This window comes from Nomia melanderi, chromosome 1 (genome assembly GCF_051020985.1).
Source record: "Nomia melanderi isolate GNS246 chromosome 1, iyNomMela1, whole genome shotgun sequence".
NCBI lineage: Eukaryota > Metazoa > Arthropoda > Insecta > Hymenoptera > Halictidae > Nomia > Nomia melanderi.
In genome coordinates, this window is record NC_134999.1 from 30,599,997 (window position 1) to 30,621,016 (window position 21,020).

A 21,020-nucleotide genomic window follows, 5' to 3' on the forward strand; every position below is an offset into this window, starting at 1 on the left:
TCTATAGAAACTTCAAGAGTGCATCTGCATAAGACTTTAATCGATTTATGATTCAGTTCGTGTATTGTTAAATCAATTTCTTTAATAATTTCTCACAGAAACGTCTGATATATTTTTAATAATTGCAAAATGAAGAAATAATACCAGTCGTGTCTATTCTGAATGATCATCCTGATTTCATTTTCGTATCAGCTCTGACATTACAACTATCCTTCGAAAGAAAAACTAGTGCAGTTTATTCCTTAATAACGATATTCTCTATGTTACATACTATATGTTAACATACTACATATTAACTATATGTTAACATTAAATCGAATAATCAAAGTTCTATTTCCATTTGTGTGGTTTTGTTCCGAAATCTTCGAACCTCCAGAAAGACTGAAATCCACAAGATCCACGAAACTTGCAGGAAAAAGAACCATCAGGCTTTTGAACCGTTACCGTAGGAACCGGTTTGGCTGGTCGAAGCCCGAGTATCCATGGGTGCTCTTAATCGGTTTGATTTGCCACGATGAATGCGCCGCTGCGACAAATTGCTGTGATCACGTTCGAGCGTGGCCACGCTCCGCGAAATCCGCTTTGAAAACGCTTCTCGCGGCTGGAGAGACAAGAGAACCGTGGTGTATCCGATTGAAAGGAACAGTGAGTGGGTCGATGGACCAAAAAACAGGAACAGAGTTCGGCAAACAACTGCGACGGCGATGGCGCGGAACCCGATTCATTTTTAACCAGGAATTTTTTCTCCGCGCTCCTTTCCTCTGAAGGTACTTGTACCGCCGTACACGTGGTCTCGTGGTTTCTTCGTGCGTATTTCTTGTGTGATTCGGTTTTTTGTGGTGACACGCAACCCTTATGGTGTGTTAGATGACGTTCACCCTTTCTTGTGATTTCGACGAGCGATTATTGGGCGTTTTCATAGGAATTTGCAGTGATAGTGATGATTCACTTCATTGGATTACAATCTTAAGGAAGGGGGAGTATTTCGTGTAACGAAGGTATGCATTTGTATGTAATAAAAAGATAATTCTGTTGCTAAAAGTATGAATACTATCAAACAGAAGAAGAAAGGTGAACAAGAAGAGAACGGAAGTTTTTAACAAAGCATGTAAGGAACAAGTTCCTTATTATTTGACTACACTTATTTCTCGACTCAATGGTTATTCTTACCCTTTTTCCATTTCGTCTATTATTTATCGCTTCTACAACCATCAATTCTTCCTTTAATTCTAACACTTTTCCATAAAATCTCCCACTGTTCCATCTTCCCTACAGAATATCCACTCCCGTATCCCAATACGATCGCCACTAACTCCATCAATAGAACCCTCTAATCATCGAACAAAAAGAAACTTGATAAAAACTCAATATCCACAACCCCTCAAAACTTCGTCAATCCAAATTACTCCCCACCCACTCTTCGAAAACACTCACAACAGCAGCGGGACGGTGGATAAGATATTTAAGTTCAATCTTACGACGAAAGATTAATTTTTAAGCGTGTAAATAACTGCCGCACCGGAAAGAAGGCTTTGACTCCACGAACGATGAATACCGGCGGCTGCTCACCCCGAAAAGAGGCCTTTGAATCCTCCGCCCGTTACGGATATTAAACGGCACGGACGACGAAGCCCCTGAAATTCCGAAACTCCCTGGCCCGTAGGAAACAATAATAACAAAAAAAAAGGAAAAGAGAGGGAGAGTAGAGAAGAAGAGAAGAAACAGCACAGGAAAAGAGGAAAACTTTGTAACATGGTAGAAAAGCAGACGCATCGGGATTATGCTTGCGCGACACGCGGAAGCAATTCCGCCGGCCGTGGCCTTCTTGATTTCGCGTAGCGAGCCGTTTGTACCTATTCCCCCCTCTCCCATCTCTCTCTCTCTTTCTCTATCTCCCAGTTCGTCGAATATTTTTTTCCTTCCTTTGGCCGCGCGCGTAATGAAAAATTGCGGGCTGGCGTCCGCGCGCGCACGCTTCCCATCCCTTAAGTAAGCCCCTCGGAACGAAGTAACACAGCAGTTTCGCGCGGCCTCGTATAAAATGCATGCGCGCACCGACGTTTATAATTTCACGCTGGAAATAGCCCGGGCGAGAAAGCTTGAAAATGGCAGCGCGCCCGCCCCCCCCCCCCCAACCCCGGATCGCGGGACGGATGCCCGCGACCCGAGAAGGTGTTCAGGATTACGATGCGGTTCCGGGTTTACGATAGAGGCGTGACTTTTTTACCGTCCGCGAGATTATTGGGGAATTTGTTTGCCTCCTTCGCCCACCCGCCGACACTTCTCGCAGGTTTATTTGTTTACCGGCGTGGATTTAAGAACTAATTTCCGAGACGGTCTGCGGAGGCTGCGGGCCGCTCGCGTTTGAATGGAGCGCGACCAGTGGGAGAGAGGTGTACGGATTCGAATTTAATTAGTGGCTTTGTCGCTCGGCGGGGAAATTGAATTGGATTTTTTGAATGATTCATGGTTTTCGATGGTTTGATGGAGGTGTTTTAAGTTTTTAGATGTTGTATTTGAGGGGTTGTTATAAGGGTGTTGGAATAATGCCTTTGTTTCTTGATTTATTAGTGTTTTCTTATTTGGTGGTTTCAAAGATCGTCTATGTTTTATTAGAACACGGCGAATATTTCTAATGGAAAATTTTTGAGTGCAAAGGATTAACACTAGCTTTATGGAATGAGTCAATTTAGCGTAGATTTAATTTTATTAATTAATGTTGATTTTTATTGATGCGATTGTCGTGAATGTGTATTACAGTCTATTTTTAAATCTCTAATTTCTGGGATTCTTCTGAAGGAGCAATGATTACTTTGGAAATAATAGAATAAATGGTGCAATAAACGCCTGTGAATCTAGTGTTAATGTGAAAGAATAAATAATTCTTTGTTTATAGAAGAAACATGTGTCTGTTAATGTTAGACGTATTTGGTAATTCTGATGATTTTGTTGGGTTGCTTCAGGGATAATTGGAGAATTTTAAATTGGTAAAATATTTAATAGAATTCTCTTTTTAATAGTAATTGATAATAATTTTTCAAATGAAATGCTGCGAATAAATGTGTAATGAAAGGCGTGAAATATACTGTTACGTGTATCAAGAATTTCATCAGGTTGCCGGTATTAAAGTTTAATTATTTCAACTTTATCGTATTTTACATACTTTATTAAATTCAGCGGTATCGCCTTTTCCCCGTTGAAAAGCCTATAACGCGGTTTTTTAATATGGTAAAGCTTGACATTTCCTGGCAAGTTTGTTACCCGGGCACGAAGTTACGAGCGATGAATAAAAATTGACAACTTTTTCCCCATAACTCCTGGAACTTGGATGAGAGTTTCAGGTATAAAATAAATCGACATTGTTTTCTGAACTAATAAAAACTTGCTCGAGAAGCATCAAATAGAATAAATATTGTAGATTTATTTCTTTATCACGGTTCGTTCCCTTTTGTACCTTTTATCAAATGTTCTTCTCACTTTTAATGCTGTAAAGATATATACTTTTGTTTTATCAAAGGAACACAGAAAAGTATTATATAACTTTATATAAACACTACGTTTGAATTTCCTAGCATTTTTATTCAAATTGATGTTTGATTTTCGAATAAACGATACGTGTATTTATTTAGAACAAAAACATTAATTTATTTTCGTTCACGATGAATTTTACGATATACCTCATGAGAGGTAATGAGCAATAAATTTCCCATTCTCGGTTTAATATCGGACACTTCTTTACGGGGACAAGAAATTTTCCCCTCTCTGACGTACACTGTGGTTTCGCGGGTCAGTTTCCCATAGAGGTACTCCTAACGGTAATGTGATCGATGAATATCGATAATGCAGGTTGTGTGGGTCATTCGAGAAGTAATATAGGAATTCCAAGTATAATTCCAGCGGTCGTGTAATTGCAACGATCGGTTCCATTTCTTTTCTAAAAAGAGTATCTTGCTGTTCAAAGATTTACGACCAGTCGTCAGGTGTTCCTGCTAACTTCCGTTTCCTTGGAACACCTTGCGTCTGTGGAAACAATTTTAATACCGCGAATCAAAGAAATCAGTACACTGAACATAAAATAAAAACTATAACTTTTATTATTGTCCTTGTTTCGCTGCGTCGCTTTTATTCGCGTACACCGTAACAAGAACTGTTATCAAGTTTAATTAATCTCCCTTCTTGAATACTAAATTAATTAATTTTGGTGATGAAACACAATTTTCTTCTTTCGGATACAAGTTTAATTAATTCACTCTTTAATTAAGGATCCTCCGATAGCAACTTCTAATAATTAGTCCATTAATTTTATAATATCTATGATCAAAAATACAGCACAATCTTAGAATAAATATTTCATAAATTTCTATTTTCTATCACTAACCCAAAAACATAGATTGTGATAGTCATAGATTCCCCAAATACAAACTTTTAACTATATCATTTCATAAAACCGTGAATATAAACAACCAAAAGCATTTCATACCATAAAACAAATAATTTTATCTATCTACAAAATGCCCATCATTTCCGAGTACCCATCAAAATATCAATTATTTTCCAAAATCCAGAATTTAAAGTCTACAGACATGTAACACTAAAGCTACCAGACGGGTCAAAATGACCCATTCCTGATTTCCTCATTTTGCAATTATCAAACAGACAACAGATGTTTCTCTGAGAAACTATTAGAGAAATCGATTTAGCAATACGCCAACTGAATTATAAATCAAAGTCTCAATAGACGCACTCTTGAAGTTTCTATAAAGGAATTTCAAGAAGTGAACGTAACTGTTCGGTAGCTTTAGTGTTAACGTGCATTCCATTAATCTTGCAAAAGTGAATACTCATTCATTCAGATTACAAAAACCAAAGGTTCAAAAAGAGACACTTAAAACGGATCAATGATCGACGCAAACATTTACCAGATACTGTTTACAAAATCCAATATTCGACAGTTCGTCGCGTTCCGTAAACCCCGCGATAAACGGATAACAGCAACGCATTACTGATCGAAGACAATCGAATCAATGCTCGTCCCCTAGGTTCTTTCATCGAGCAGCGCCGCGAACGGTCGTCTCATCCGGCATAATCGCGCGTCGCTTCGAATCGTTATTCAAAGCAGCTACCGTCGGAAACGTCGGTCGGCCGGGCCGGTTCAATTACCGCGGGAACAGGGGATGAAAATCCGAAGAAACAAAGGTGCCACGGAAACGGGGGAAGAAAGAAAGTTCCGGGATACAGGACTAAATACGCGGGTAACAGGATTTCTCGACAAAGCGGCGCGCAACAATGCTGCAAACGTGAGCGCCGCATCTACGAGCATTAACGGAGTCGGCGATACGAGCAACCGGACGATAAGTGGCGAACCGAGCATCAAGAAAATGGCCGGCTCGGATAGTGGCTGTGCCCTCGATAACGGTATCGATATTTACGGATGAGTCCGATGCACGCCGGAGCCTTGGTTTCTCATTTATAAGACGCCAACAATGGACCATAACCATTAGAACACTTGCTTCCACCGATGGAAATGCCGGCACTTCATGGACCACACGTTTCTTGTTACGTTTTCTTTATTGGAAGTTAATGGCGGTGTAAATACTCTGTGCTCGAGTGTAACGCAATGCCTTATCTTATACAGGCGTTTCTTTTCTGATAATGATATTGAAGTGGAAGGAATTGTTTAGGAGATTAAACGCGATCGAAGGTTAAATGGAAGTTCAACCCCTTGCTGAGCAAGCTATCAGCGTTAAACGGCTATAAACTCGTTCGTGATTATTAATATATTCACCTTGGCGAGAATAATGTGTTGTACGGAGTATTATCGTAATTAATGTCGGCGCGTGTATTACTTGCTGAGCAGTGGTATTTCGAGCATTGTATATTCGACGCTGGCGATAATTTGGTAATGATTTTGTTAATTTTAATTGATGTTCTATGGCTTGCTAGTGTGTTAACGGGAAATGATATTAAAAAGCGATCAATTTGCGATTGTAATTTCATTGAGAATTGTGTGAATGTAATAGATGTCATTGTAAAATATACAGTGGTGATTGAAACTAATTTCTCAGAGAATTATCTAATTTTTACAAATCTTAATTAGTTTATGAATTGTAGAACTGTGAACTACTTTATCAAGGATTTCTTTAACTTTCCCTTCAAGAAGGGAGATTAATGAACTTTCACGGCGATAATTTATTGTAGATTACTCAATTTACAAATTAGTTTTAACGAGGCCACGCAGCATCGAGAATTCCGCTTCTCCTTTTACGCGATACTTTACGCAAAAGAATATAATGAAATGTTCGTGCAACCTGTATGTGATGGACGCTCGAGATTATGTGTACACGCTAGGAAATGTAAGATTCCGCGATATTACCATATGCTCCGTATGCGGGTTGCAGGCGGATATCCTATCTAAAGTTTATGAGCGCTTAAATCTTAAGAATGAAACGGCACGTGACATTTTATGCCACTATCGTGCCACGAGTGTGGATGGGAATATATTTTATTTTCCAATTCAACTGGCTTTTCCTTGCAACACCTCTCTGTTACACGGTTCAACTTATATGTTTCTGCGCCATGATTTACAATGACAATATTTTTCTTACAAATATAACCGCGCGTCACGTATATCACCGTTAAACCCGTGTTTCATCGATGCATTATCGTTTTGTTCCTTCCTCCGTTACTATTCGTCCGGTGGAATGGATGTTTCACGTTTTTTTCTGATTTTTGTTACAGGATCGAGCATTTCACTTCCAGCAAGACAATAATCTTCAGTGTGGAAGTAATTTAGTAACTTCAAAGTGGATTTGAGGAAGCATCATTAAGTAAGTGCCTTTATCATTTATATTTAGTATATAAGTTTTATTTATTGACAGTAGAATCTCGTTTCGTTGAAAATTATAAGGTTACTGTAAATTTCAACCCCCTGCGTCTGAATATTGATTCAAACCCCTGACAACAGTTGCAAACATTATTCTTTAACAGTGAAACGAAATATTACTACCAAAATAAACGTACAATTTATCTTTTTCCTATCGAATTACTAAATAACCACTAACAAAAAATATAATTATAAACTTCCAAATACAACAACCACATAAATAAATACAAATTCAAAAGCTCATAATACCAATTTCAAGACATTCACGAAAACTTCACGTATCCGTTACAAAGAAAGGGTTAAAGAGCCTTCAAAATAAATTAGGAAAAGTCCTCGCACCGGTCGAAACATTCTCAACGCCTAAATAAACAAACCTCAGACGTCCTTTATTCCAGCCACCCGAACAATGCTCCCCATAATTCACGTTACAACGAAAAACAATCCGAAGAAGCAGCCCGAGTCATCCATCACCTTTAAACAGCCCCCGCAGAGATGTTTCATCCCCCCCCAAAGTCGCCGTCTTCCCGCGACAATACTGACATTGTCACCAGCAAATTGTTCGTTAATTTCCCGCATAACCGGGTTACCGTGTAGTTAGCGTCTGCCGGCCCGGGGCCCGCCGCGAATGATACAATCGCCTATTACGCGTCCGTGAATGGGCCACGCGGCTGATAACAAAACTTGTCTGGACGAGGGATATTAATGTCCGCGCGAAGACGGCTTTAATAAGTCCTGCGACGTAATGAAAACCATTCATATAAAAGTTTCCTCCGCGAGGTGACGCTTTAATTGAACGCGGACCACCGAGAGGTCCTCTCCCTCCGCCCCCTCTCTGCTGCCACCCACGGCTTCTTTCTTATGTCGGCCTGTAACAAGATGTCAGAGATTACTCTCCTTCCATCCAGCTTCTTAGGCTGCGTCACAGTGGCACCGGTATTGAAATGATTTCGTTAAAATTGTCGAGGAATTAGTATTTTAGTGTGTTATTGATTGGGGGTGAAGAATTTCTGATTGTATTGAGAAAATGTTATATCTTGACCTTTTTAGTTTATTTGTTCTTTCGTTGTTGTTTTCTTAGAGTTGTGTAATGTATTTAAATGATTTTAATAGAATTGTGGTGGAATTTTAATGTGTTATTGATTGAGGATGGAGAGATTTTAATGCTACTAATAACACGTTGCCTTTTATTTACTTTACTTTTTCTTTTGCTCTTGGTCTTTTAGAGTTGTGTAATGGAAAATAAGGAATTATAGTTATTAAATCAGTGTTGTTTCAAAAGTTTATTATTATAAGGAACGTCTTCCATTATATAGTTTAAAATATAGTTGATAAGAATTTTAATTTGAGGAAGCTACTATAGGGTTGCTAAGAAGCCACAGTTCGATCACTTCAATTAATTATTAAGCTTTGGTAATCTTATCAACGAAAATTAGATTATTTTGAGAAATTAAATTTTGTAAATAATTTCAATTCAAAGAACTTTATATGCTCTTCTGATGTTTTGTATTTTTTGTTACTGATAGTATTTTTGGCAGTCTTTGGCTAATCAACTAGTCGAAGACACTGTGACGGCAGCCTTACTTTCCCCAGAGGATTCGTTACATTTACACTCCTTGGTGACTTTCATTAAAAATTTTCTGTTGGCCGAGCCGATAGAGTCTCGACGTCCGGGAACGTTTCAATTGATATCAAGCCTACCATTCAATCGGGGAACAAAAGGGGAGGGGTGATAGCGGCGGCGGCGACGGGAAGGCTTCATCGGCGAAATCGGGACGACTGGTTTTTCCACCCTTGTCCCACCCTGTGAAAGAGTTGGGGTGGTATTAAGGGATCCGGAGTCTCGGATTGAAGGTGTAAATGCGGGTTTGATGGGAAATTTCTGGTCGCTGTGGTTGATGGCGCTCAGAGTTGCAAACGATCTGATGAGACTTGGCTTAGGGATGGTGGTTGAGGAGGTTCGTTCGGTATAAATTGAAATTTTGTTATCAGTTTCTTGATTCTAAGAAATAAATTAACTCTCTTCAGCTTCGGTTACATAGATTATTCTTTTGGCTGTTTTGAGTGTACGAATTTTCAATAATTAGACATTCTTAATTAGATACTCGAGTTTATGGTTTATAATGCAATCTTTCAATAATGCAATAATTGATTTGAACAGGTACCAATTAATAATCAGTAGACATTCTTTTATCTATTTATACCAATAATCCTGTTTTTACAATAACGTATCAATAATTTAAAATTACTTAGTTACTCAATTCCTCCAAATAGCTATCAAGAAGAATCAAAGAAACTATTGAACACCACATATAACACGAGCACGAAAAATACTAAAAACCAAACCAAATCCTGGAAAAAAAAAATGGACAGCCATACCTTAACATAAAGTCACACGATAGACACATGAAATATCAAAAAACCAGGATCCGTTAACAAAGGCCAGAAGAATAACGTATTTAACATACGAAGAACGATTAATTCACCGTAAACGAAGAGACGAGAGAGTCTAAAGAAGCTCGCTAACGAAAAGACAAGGCCGCATTGAAAAAATGTGCGGTACAGTGCGAGCGATTAATTAATACAAAACGCGGAGATAAATGTTAGAGCGTGAAATCCGGAGAGGAAGGGGTTGAGGAAGGATCAAAGGGGAAAAGGAGAAGCGGAAACGGGGTTGTAGGAAAGGGGCGAGCAGAAGAATCGAGTGAAATGTTGATAAAGAAATAGAACGAGGGGGATGGGGCTGCGCGGGAAAAGGATGCCGTCTGGGGAAAGGATCGCGGCGCACAAAGGGTGGATTTTCGAATGGCTCCGGCTTCTTTCGCTTTTTTTGTCCTTTTCCGCTTTTCCGGCGGGCGCGCGTTCTGACCGCGATGGGATTAAACACGGAGAGTCCCGCTGTCGTCCGGCGCGATAAGTAAATTGAAACGGACACCTGCTGTCACAGCCCGGCCGCCTGGATTTCTGTTTCGCCGTTCAACGCGATCGTAATTTTCAACACCCGCGCGCGGAGCTATCAGCGGGAAACTCGTGCGAACTCTTTTATAATGTTAGTGCTAACTGTTGGGATATATTTAAATGTTTGGAATATTTGGATATTATGTTTTTAAGGTTATTGATAGGTATTGTTTGTGAGTAATATTCGGCGATGCGAGTATTTTTATATTTGGCTATTGCTTGAACATTTTTTGGCATTCGTGGAACTAAGTTTATTAAGAGCGTTATTGGTATTTTGTTTCCCACGAGGTATGTAACTATAAAGATATATGTTTACATACAAATTTCTAACTTTATAATCTGTTGGTTTTTTTCTTATATTATTTTAAATTATTTTAAATTATTTTATATTATTTTTATTTTAAGCATAAGTGTTGCTATTAACCATAATTAATTTCAGCTTGATTACCTTAATAGAATAATACTTCGAGTAACAAATTTAGTGTCGCAAGTACTACTTCCGTTCGTTCCAAAATTATGATACACTTTAGACATATTAGAAACAAAGAATTCCTCACTTCACATTACATCAGTAACATTATAGTTTGAGAACAAACAACAATGGTGTACGAATATCTCTGGCCTTAGAAACCCTGCCGCAGCCACGGTGAAAGGTGGTAAATAATTTCGAAAACCTTTACGACGAGTGGAATGAGCACTGTACCTAATTATCATACTTTATGGGCGTAAATAGAAGATGCTGCAATGGACCCTCGAATAACCACTCCCGAGTTAGCGAATTTCCAGCGCACCGTTTCGTTGTCAGTTGTCATTTCAATTTGCATAAAGTTGTCCGGTGCCTCGGTAATAGTTTGCACTTTCACGGTTGCGGTTCATCCATGTATAGGCAGTTTACTAGTCCCCAATCAGTCGTGTGTCTCGCTGTTGTTTCGCGTGATATGTACACGTAACGCCCACTATGCCGTATTAGTGTTTGCCGACGACATGTGTTATTCCCTGTGGAACATTCAGTTACTTGTGTATCCGTGTGCGATGTGTTTGGAATGAACGCAGCGCCCGCACGAGCATTCTCTTGGTCGAATTGACATTTTCGACTGAATGGCAGACGCCGCTAGACGTGGGCTCCGACCTTTCGATTTCCTATTCTACGAACCACTTTTAGATATTTTGAAGCGATTGCGGGGTTCACGCGCGTCGACACCTTAAATCGTCGATGAGTTTTAAAAAGTAATTTTGTAATTTACGTATGCCGACGCTTTTAACCGTTTGTACGTATTAAAGGTAAATTTTGTCATTCATATTGATTAACGGTCCGAAGTATTTATGAATATCGAAAATTAATTTCGTTATTTATATTTATTAGCAGTTTGAAGTATTTATGAATATCGAAAATTTATTTTGTAATCTGTATTTATTGATATTTTGAAGTATTTATGTGTATCGAAAATTAATTTTGTTATTTATATTTATTTACAGTTTAAAGTATTTATGAATATTGAAAATTAATTTTGCTATTTATATTTATTTACAGTTTTAAGTATTTATGAATATCGAAAATTAATTTTGCTATTTATATTTATTTACAGTTTTAAGTATTTATGAATATTGAAAATTAATTTTGTTATTTATATTTATTTACAGTTTTAAATATTTATGAATATTGAAAATTAATTTTGCAATTTATATTCATTAACATTTTCAATCACCTATGAGTATTGAAAATTAATTTTGCAATTTACATTCACTGACACATTGCCTGTTCACATTGGCCATGCATGCACTATGCTATTCCGTCAAAAATTAATTTTTATGGTAATATATTGCTTATTTTTATTTTTTATTTTTACTCATGCTAATAATTCTCATTTTATTTAATAAAGTGCTCAGATCCCATTTGACTTTTTAAACATATCAATTTCTGTTTCAAAGAAATTATTGGGAAATATTTTGTCCAACAGTTAACCGTTGAATATCAAATCATCTGTCACGATGCGGAAAGATATAGAAAATATCCAAAGCATAATACTTTCCATAACGCTCATTAAAAAAACCCAATTTCCACTACAATTTTATTTCAATTATATTCTTGACAATTTCAATTTGCCTAAAGATCCACAGTCTAATTACCATATTATAACAAATTTTCGTAATGCATTAACCTTTTAATATTTATTAATTAATATACAACAAAATTAATTTATGTATAACATTATACTTTGCATAATACATCCATACATGAAACATTAAAATAAAATAGCTCTGTTCCTTAATTTACGTACATTTCATCCAAAAATGTTGAATATTTTAATTCAAAATTGTCGAGTTTAAATATTTAATATTAATGTAACATACTGAAATACCATTGTATTCATAACAATAGCTGCAGTCCCAAGAATACCTCCTAATTCCAAAATACAAGATATTCATACATCTTTCCAATCTAGATTACGACCACTTGAGAACAGTTACACTATTCGCCTGCCAGAACTGTCGTCGCCCCTGTATTCAATTGCACAGCCACCTACGCGATGCACTGTGCGCATCAAGCTTGAAAACGCGCGTACGAGGACATCGCGGCGTAACTATTCTCCGTTCGCAACCGCCGCTCGTACGTCAGTCATAAAAAAGTTTAGTAGGAACAGGTGCGACGTTGTCGCGCGGTTGCATTCTCGCGCCGCGCCGGGGAGCTTGCGCGGCGACAAACAAAGGAATTCTTGCGAAAAATAGCCAAAAACGAGGCTAGACGCTCGCCGCACACGAGATTAAATGCATTATCCGCGCGTGCGCTTTATTTCTTCGTTACGGCGAAGGGTTAATTAAATTCTCGGCACTCGTTTCATTAAAAACGGCGAAATAATGAATCCCACTGTGCATCGTGTTTTCAGCGGCGCATGGAAAACACGTGGAAACAACCTATTCTTTGCGTGAACGAGAAGTTACAGTCTGATAAGAATTACTGTACAATCGGAATGGCATAATAACTATACTTTACGACTGTTTATGTGTTTATTTGGTCATAAAGGTGATCGGGGAATAGTACATGAACTTTAAAGGTAGAATAGAGCCTCTATGAAGATAATGACCGAAAAACGTAATATTTTTCCAGAATTGCAGTTTTATTGGAAATTCCGTGCGGAGTCTATTAATTATATTATATTTCATAACTAATATTGTATTTCAAATTAATTTCAGTTATGAAGAGAAGCTTAATATGTGCAGTTACTTTTGATTATTCATTGTTTAATTGCTGTTGATTGTATGGATTCTTCGTGGTGTTATTAATATATCATTAACCTTAAAACGACTAATTATTTTCTATATTTATTTTTGATATTTTTATTGAAACAGGCATTCTTCAAAGTACGATCGTTTAATATTAATCCTGTAGACGTAGATGATAATTAATCATTTTTGGAAAGTATTTTAAACTATAGTTAGCAGCCTTTTACCACGATACTTTTTCTCTTTGTTCAATAATTCGCGGAAACGATCGCGAGTGGAAGAAAATAATCTTGAGTGTAGGTACCTGTTGAAAACCTCCGACCCTCAAGTTCACGGAGATTCGGAGAACGCTGTGGCACTTTCGTGCCATTCGGCGGAAAGTTTCGGATCAAGAACCAACGTCGATTTTGAGAAAGTTCGGAGATGCTCCGAACTATCGAAAGCGAGCCGGGGTTTCGATTACCACGGTTCGATCGACTTCGGTATCGTCGGTCCTTCTCAGATTTCTTGCATTCTTGGATTGTTTCGCTGAAGATTGCTAATTCTTTCGACGAAACATAAATATTAGAATCTGTTCTGTAAAAATACATTCATTTTGGAAATGATTATTAACTTTTTGTAGGAGTATATTTAGTTCTAAATAATAGGAAACTTGTATTCGACTTGATTGATATTTCATTTTTGTCCTTTAAATGTATGAGTGCATTGTGCTAAATTGTTCAAATTTTTGTATAAAATATGGAATAGTCTTTTGAAATTAATATTCTACAATTTTTAATCAATAATGAGGTGTTTAAATATTGTGATTTTAACATATAATTTATCATTGAAATATTACAAAATTTTCTTTTATAATTACTACCTTCTACTAGAATAATTTGAAAATTTCTATCACATATTCGCTGCCAAATTTCATCTTATATTTATCCAATATTTCTCAAAGGTCTTAAAAAGCTCCATTTTCCTTAAATTTCCTTAAACTTCAGTTTGAAATCCAAATTAACGTATTTCTATTTACAAGATAATTATTACGAAAGTCAGTTTTCAAGTTCCCAGTGTTTCTAAAAATAAAATTGGAGATTTCCGTATTTTTAAAGTAATCGGCTCAGCAAACGAGGGGAAGCCAGCAGTGATTAAAGATAAATTGCCGATATTCATGCAGTAGTTTCGAGAGAGCCGCTTTTCCATCACTATTACGGCCACTTGCAAAATGTCTTATCCGAGGAGCGCATCGATTCCTCGTAAATGGTGCACGGCTCCCGGAAGGGCTATGATTCTTCTCACATAAAACATCATTACTGTGCTCAGGAAAATTCTCCTGCCCATTCAGAGGCAGCTACCATCGGCAGCCGCATTATTCTTCCAGCTACCCGTATTTCTCGAACCGATTTGCTACTAAGGAGAAGAGAGCTGAACGTGGTTCTCACGCCTGACGATCCGATTTGATCTGATTATTTACTGTTTCCAAGAAGAAATAATACGCATCCTCTTCGCCCCATTATTTAACATCCCTCGCAACGAACGCCGATACTCTGCACTAAGTTCATTTTCTCCTCTATATTCAGAGGAAAATAATTGTTGTAATTCTTCATTATTTATGATTATACTGCGGATCCTTATGCAAATTCAAGTTTTTATGGGTGCAATTGGAAGAGTAGAATTATGAAGAAAATAATTTTTCCTAATGAATTTTATAAAAAATATACTTAGTGAAGAATAATATTAATTTTATTTATTTACGCGAAATTATTGTGTATATTAATTTAATATCCAGGGTGTGTTATGACTGGTGATTCTATGGGGTTTGTAATTCTAAGCAATAATAAGTTGAGAATATAAAATATGTTTATTTATTTAAGTCATCTTATCAATGATTCAGATAGTCTATGATTGAACATTTGTTATCAAAATACAGTGATTGTTTCATTCGTGAATAAATATTAAAAATAAATAAATACAATGATACCAGAGAATTATCGAGAAAACTGAGGAATTTATTATTGAACGATACTTAAGTTAATCGATTGAATCTTCATAATACGAAAAGAACCGAACCAACGTACCATGTATCTTATCACAATCTTCCCACAGACTTTCCAATAACCAATACCTCCTTCTAATTACACAATTAAAAATACCCTTGTTTTTCACATTCAGGCCCTTAATTACAGGAAGCAGTTCTTCGTGAAGCTAAATTGCCCGTAGTTACATGGCACTAAGAACTAGAACTTTTTGTTACAAAATGCGCCACATAAAACACAGTAATTACTGGCAAGCGGGTCAAAGTGATCCACCGAATTATGTTCCCATAAATCGATACAAGATTGTACTTGTCGCGTTTAAATGCCGCTTAATTAAGTGCTCAGTTCCGCGGAGAAGAATGATTTTATTGCCGGCATTCGCGATAAAATTGGAACGAAGCCCTTACGGTTTATTTTTTCGCGCTCGTATTCGGAGTTTGCATAATTCGTTGCACATTGCACGGTCCCCCGGTATATTTTTTGTTCGGGGTGAACCGCGTCCCCGTAACGAGCCACGGGCGATTCCATAGAAACCATTAAAGCCGCGGAATAATTCTACCTTAAATACCCCGGCTATAGTATCAAACATTTCCGCCGAGGGAACAATTTACCACTATCTCCCCCCTAATCAGATAACAGAACGAGAGAATAAACGAGCCCCGAAACAACAAAGACGATTTACGGTCTTGCAACCCCTTTGAGTTTTCCGTAACTTCGTCCGACTCTTCGGGACAAGGGCGAAATAGCTTCATCCCTGTCTCGCCGGATAACACGGCGAGATAAAACGATCGGAAAATGATATTAACCGCGGCAGGAGATCAACCTTTTCGGCTAGGAAAATCATTTGCGTACGTACCCGTTTATTTCAGACGATCCCCTCAGGAAATATCTTTATCCCGCCTAACAAATTCTTTAAAAGTAGTCTGGAAGATATGATTGGTAATGAAAATTGTTTGAAATAGTTTCTGCGAGAGGAATAAATGTTTTTCTGATCTTTATTAATATTTTGTGTGGTTTGTACACATTTTCGAAATTCGAAGGAGAAATTTTAATGGAATTGAATATGATGTCATTCTACTGGAATCAGAAGGAAAATTGTTTTTGACAGTTTTTCTAAATTTACTTGAAAAGTGAGAATTAATATCGATGGATTAGTACAAATTTGTTTATTACAATTATTTCTTGCAACTACTATTAGTCGAGAAGGGAATAATTCTAGATTTCTTTACACTATTTCTCAAGATCATAATCATAAATATTCTAAGTTATACCATTCTCAAAAACACCCTATCAATTTTCCAACACAAAAAACTTTAAGCACCCTTAGTCAACAAAATATCCAATAAAATTCTTCATCTACTCAACGGTGAATTCAAAACGTCGAAACGAAGATAAATATTGCTCAATCCTTTCAAATTCAAAATTCAATATTATTCTCCTGTTATCAATAATTATACCTTAGAGGAAACAGAGACATACAATATACCTAAAGTTTCTTTTTCCTCGCTAAATAATTCATGCCAAAGTAGTTACATCGATCACAATCGAGAAACAAATCAAAGCAAGGTCTTAACTGGTTCTTATCACTGTTGTAATATTTACAATTAACACGTTAAGTACTGTGCTAGCTCACCTCTGCGAATTTGTCGCTTGTCATCTACATTACAGTATTTTTTAAAATACAAAATGGTAAACTTTCCGAATAATCAGTTCTCTATCTTTTCACATGAACGTGTAATTCCTCGTTTCACCGTAGTTTTCCGTTAGAATATATTACAAGCACAAATTATCCTGCTTTCTTCGTGTATACATTTTATCATTCAATTTTATCACACAACGATAGATTTTTCAAACTAAACTCCACAGTTAACTGGTTAAAAAGAAGTTCCATCGAAATCGATGATTCAACCACTGAGACGTCCCCTCGCCACAGGGAAAGTGTCAGGGGGTTGCCGCAGCAACTGGAGGACAGCATCGCGGAAATGGAAAAGTTGTTCCCGTTAACTGGAACCGGCGTTCGACGGGTGGCCGATATCCCGGGTGTTTATTCGAAAAGTTCTCAAAAACTTTATGCAAATCCCGGCGCGACGTCGGCGGGCGACGACTGCTGCCGCTTCGTTACCGGGGATCGTCGAGTATTTCCGGCCCTCTTTCTCTCGAGGGTACACTCGCAATCCCCATTGTTTCGCGAAGGAAACAGGGTTCGCAAGGGGGACGGCGGGGAGAGAGGAGTAGGAGGAACACGTTGGAACTTCTTCGGCATACTTTCGTCCGGGATTAATTAATTGCCTCTTCCATTTCGCTTCCTCCGCGCCTCCTCCTGAGGGTCCTCTTAACCGATGGCTGAGGCGAGCGGGCGCGTAAGGGTTGAACGGCGAAAAAAAATTGAATCGGCCTAGACGCCGAGTTCATTCTACTTCGTTTTCACTTTTTTCCTCGCTTTTTTCCCTCTCTTCTTCTTCTTCTTCTTCTTCCTCTTCTTCTTCGTCGTCGTTCCCCGGGATTTTTCGCCTCTTTCCCTTCACGGAGGCTTTACGAATATCGGAATGATCACGTTTTACATTTACGTAATAACGTCTTATCGGGGAACAGCGTGATTAATGTGGTTCGGGAAAAGTTTAATTGACTCCGGGAGGAACGAAGGTATCGCGGAAGTTCAGTTCCGATTATTAATGATGGGGTCAATTATGCGGAAAATTGAATCGTAGCTGTGGTTAAGGGATTATGAATCGTTGAGGTGACTTTCGGGACGTCGTTCCGTTGGGGTTTTTGTGGAATGTTCGGTGAGATTGCTCTGTTGCGTGTTGATGGGATCGTTGGTTTCGGAATCATGGATTTTTACGGTGAGCATGGTTCTTTGTGAATAAACGTGTACATTTGTTCATTTGTTTTTGTTTATAGTATTTAATGTTCATGTGTTAATCCATTTGTGATTCTTGACACATTATTGACCGGTTACCTGTTGTTTGCACTTGTATCAGCTATGTCAGTTTTCTAAATACAATGTACAATATTGCAGAAGCAAAATATTCAGTTATATAAAAGATACGTCTAAAGTTTCATTTCAATTTATTGCGTATAAATAAAGTGTATTGCAGTTTATTTAGACTGCTTCGCTGTCATATTAAATTATGGAATAATAACCGGTGACGTGAGATAGCTTCTGTGTAAAATCGACGGTTAGCAATGCATTAATTTAGACGACGTTCTGTTGTAATATAGATTAAATTTAAAATCGAGAATATATTTATATTGATAGAAACATCAATTTCAAAGGGAATATAATTATTTAATCCTTCGCTTCTCAGATTAATTTCGCAAAGGATACTTCGAATTAATAGTGAATATAGTCCTGTAATATTTTACAAATGTAGCACAGTTCATTAACGAAGCACAACAGGTATTTCTAAAATACAATTAATTAGTTCACTTTCAAAATTAGGTAAATGATTAAAGAAATAATTAACGCGTCTATTAAATTTCGCATTTCGACTTCCGTAATTACAGTAAATTATGCGCAAAAGTTTCTCTGTCGCTGGGATATAATCCTCAACCGTTGAATCAACATTTTTTCCGCGAGAAGGAACGCTCAGGGCGGTATCCTCGGTTATCCTTTTCGTTTCATTTCATAAATAGCTTTCGCAGTCTGTCTGGCGTATGCACCGGCGTACTATTGCGCAAAGTGCAGTCTATAGAGTGGTACAATGTAACCAGCGAGGTGTAACTCCTGGTGAGACGAATATTGCTCGTTCAGTCTGCTTCGTTTCCACCATTTTTGCCTCCTCCGCGCCCCGGTGCCCGCCCCCGTCCACCGCCATTATCCTCCGGGATTAAAAAAAAGAGTCCTTCGGATCTAGATAACGTGGTTCACCTTATCCGGGGAAAAATGAAATGTATTCGTGTCGGATGCCGTTAATGAAAACGTTCGCTCGGCCCTCTTAGTGTTTCAATTGGCGTGACAGTGATGGAACGGGAAGGATTCAGTCATCATTATCCTTTGCCTTATTATGTCGTACCTTTTAAATAATTAAATTATGGAAACTAGAAGTACTAGAGAATAGAAATTAAGAGCTACACGAATTACTTTCGATTATATCTCGATTTACAAACTATAAATCCGTTAGTTTATTTTACAAAAACTTGGCTTCTTTTATCTTTGAATGCACTAAGTAAATTTTTGCAGTACATTACTTTACGTGGGGGTTTAATTAGAAAATTGTGGATTTTTCTGTGCACCATTTTTGCAGCGAACACTTACTAGTTTAATAAACCGTTCATTAATTTTTATTAATTTCCATTAATCTTCATTAAAATAAAGTAAAGTAAAAAGAGTAAAGTAATATCATCTTTCAACCAACTCTAATTGATTTTACCATCAACTCTCTAATTCCGAATATCTCTACGCGATACATTGATTTTTGCGAAAACAATGCAATAAGTCCAACAATTAATTGCTCCGAACATAAAAATTCACGATTATCGCTCGTTTTAATCGTTTCCATGTCGTCCGAGAATATTTCGCTGCTATCGCAGTTTCGATTAAAGCGACTCAGATGTTTCTCAGTATCGCGGGGATCTGGGATCTCGAGCTCTCGATGCATTCTGTTTACTCTCGCGGATGCATGCGCATAGAACACGGAATCGGATATTCTCGGAGTTTTTCCTCCACGACATAAGCCACGTAAAACCGATGAGACTTTTGTTTGCACGACATCGTCCGTGTATCGATGCCGGCGAACACCGTTCCGAGCGAATGCTCCGGCCTGTCTCTGCGAAAACGAAGCCGGGTTGTCGCCGGTAGCTGTTCTTTTCCATAATTTCCCGATAAAAATTCCGGGTAACTCTGTTCCTCGTTTTCGTTCGAATAATGTTTAAAAATGTTCTTCAACCTGACGGCGAGACTCGATTCCGGTGAGCTTAATATACGGCTCCGCGCGTTGCATGCATGCATGAAGCGGGATCATACGTTTCTTCCGGATTGAATTTCCAGAAGTCAAGTGTCAGTCATCTCGGATCATTAATTTCACGCGATTCGTTTCATTTTGATCTTAATTATGTATTCATGGCTTGAGAAACTGAACATTTTCGTCGAATGACCTCTTTATCTGAATTACTTCATTTACGAATGATTAATTTAGGAATTCATGGACTCGGAAATTATTTGGTAATTAATTGTTCCAGAAACCTGAGAATAATTCATTTCAAAGTGAGAAGATAATATATAGAAATCATCTGTTTGTGAAATATTCATAAAATTACAACTTTCATTTTGAATAATATTTAAATTTAGTTTACGATACTTTTCATTTACAAAAGCTGTATATTACAAACGAAACATTCCTATTTTCATCTTGAGACTTATCCACATAATTCTCCCTCATGTATATTTTCGATTTACCAAAAACACGCGTAAATACTTTATCTAAAAACCAAGGCGCGTCAAACCATTGCTCAACAATTCGATCATTTTTACATTAATTAAATTTCAGCGATTTAAACTAATTAAATTATTAAAGTTCAACGACCCCCAAGGAAAGAATCTGGAACCCGATCGAGCATAGAATTCCAGCGGTACTTTGTCGCGTGTTGCAGACTTTTAATTACATAATTAATTTCCCGGTCTCGCGGTACGCGGCGAATCACACCGGAACGAACTAACGAACGAATTGTTAATTAATGCAACGTCACGCATTGTTAAATGCTCGAGCGGTTATAGAAGTTCCGACTTGGTGGATCATCGATCTTTATCGTGCCCCGGCAAAGACACGGAAAATTGCGAGCTCGCGTGAACTCGTCGCGCTCCGTCGTTCTATCATCGCGACAAACGAACGTTCGTCATCGGTCTGTACCCTCGCATGAAATATTTACAGCGCATCGCGGGACGATGCATACTTTGTTACTGCGCTGGCACGAATAGATCGTAGATACATTAGGCTGGC

General features: G+C 37.7%; 1 protein-coding gene across 7 annotated transcripts in view; it reads left to right on the top strand.

Moving 5' to 3' along the window:
• Positions 1–21,020, top strand: part of Pgant9 (polypeptide N-acetylgalactosaminyltransferase 9) — a 442,501-nt gene that overhangs the window by 269,434 nt on the left and 152,047 nt on the right. For all 7 annotated transcript variants that reach the window (XM_076364365.1, XM_076364352.1, XM_076364362.1 and 4 more), the window contains one exon: positions 6,739–6,827. The gene's annotated coding sequence lies outside the window, so the exon portion shown is untranslated. The remainder of the gene's footprint in view (positions 1–6,738; positions 6,828–21,020) is intronic.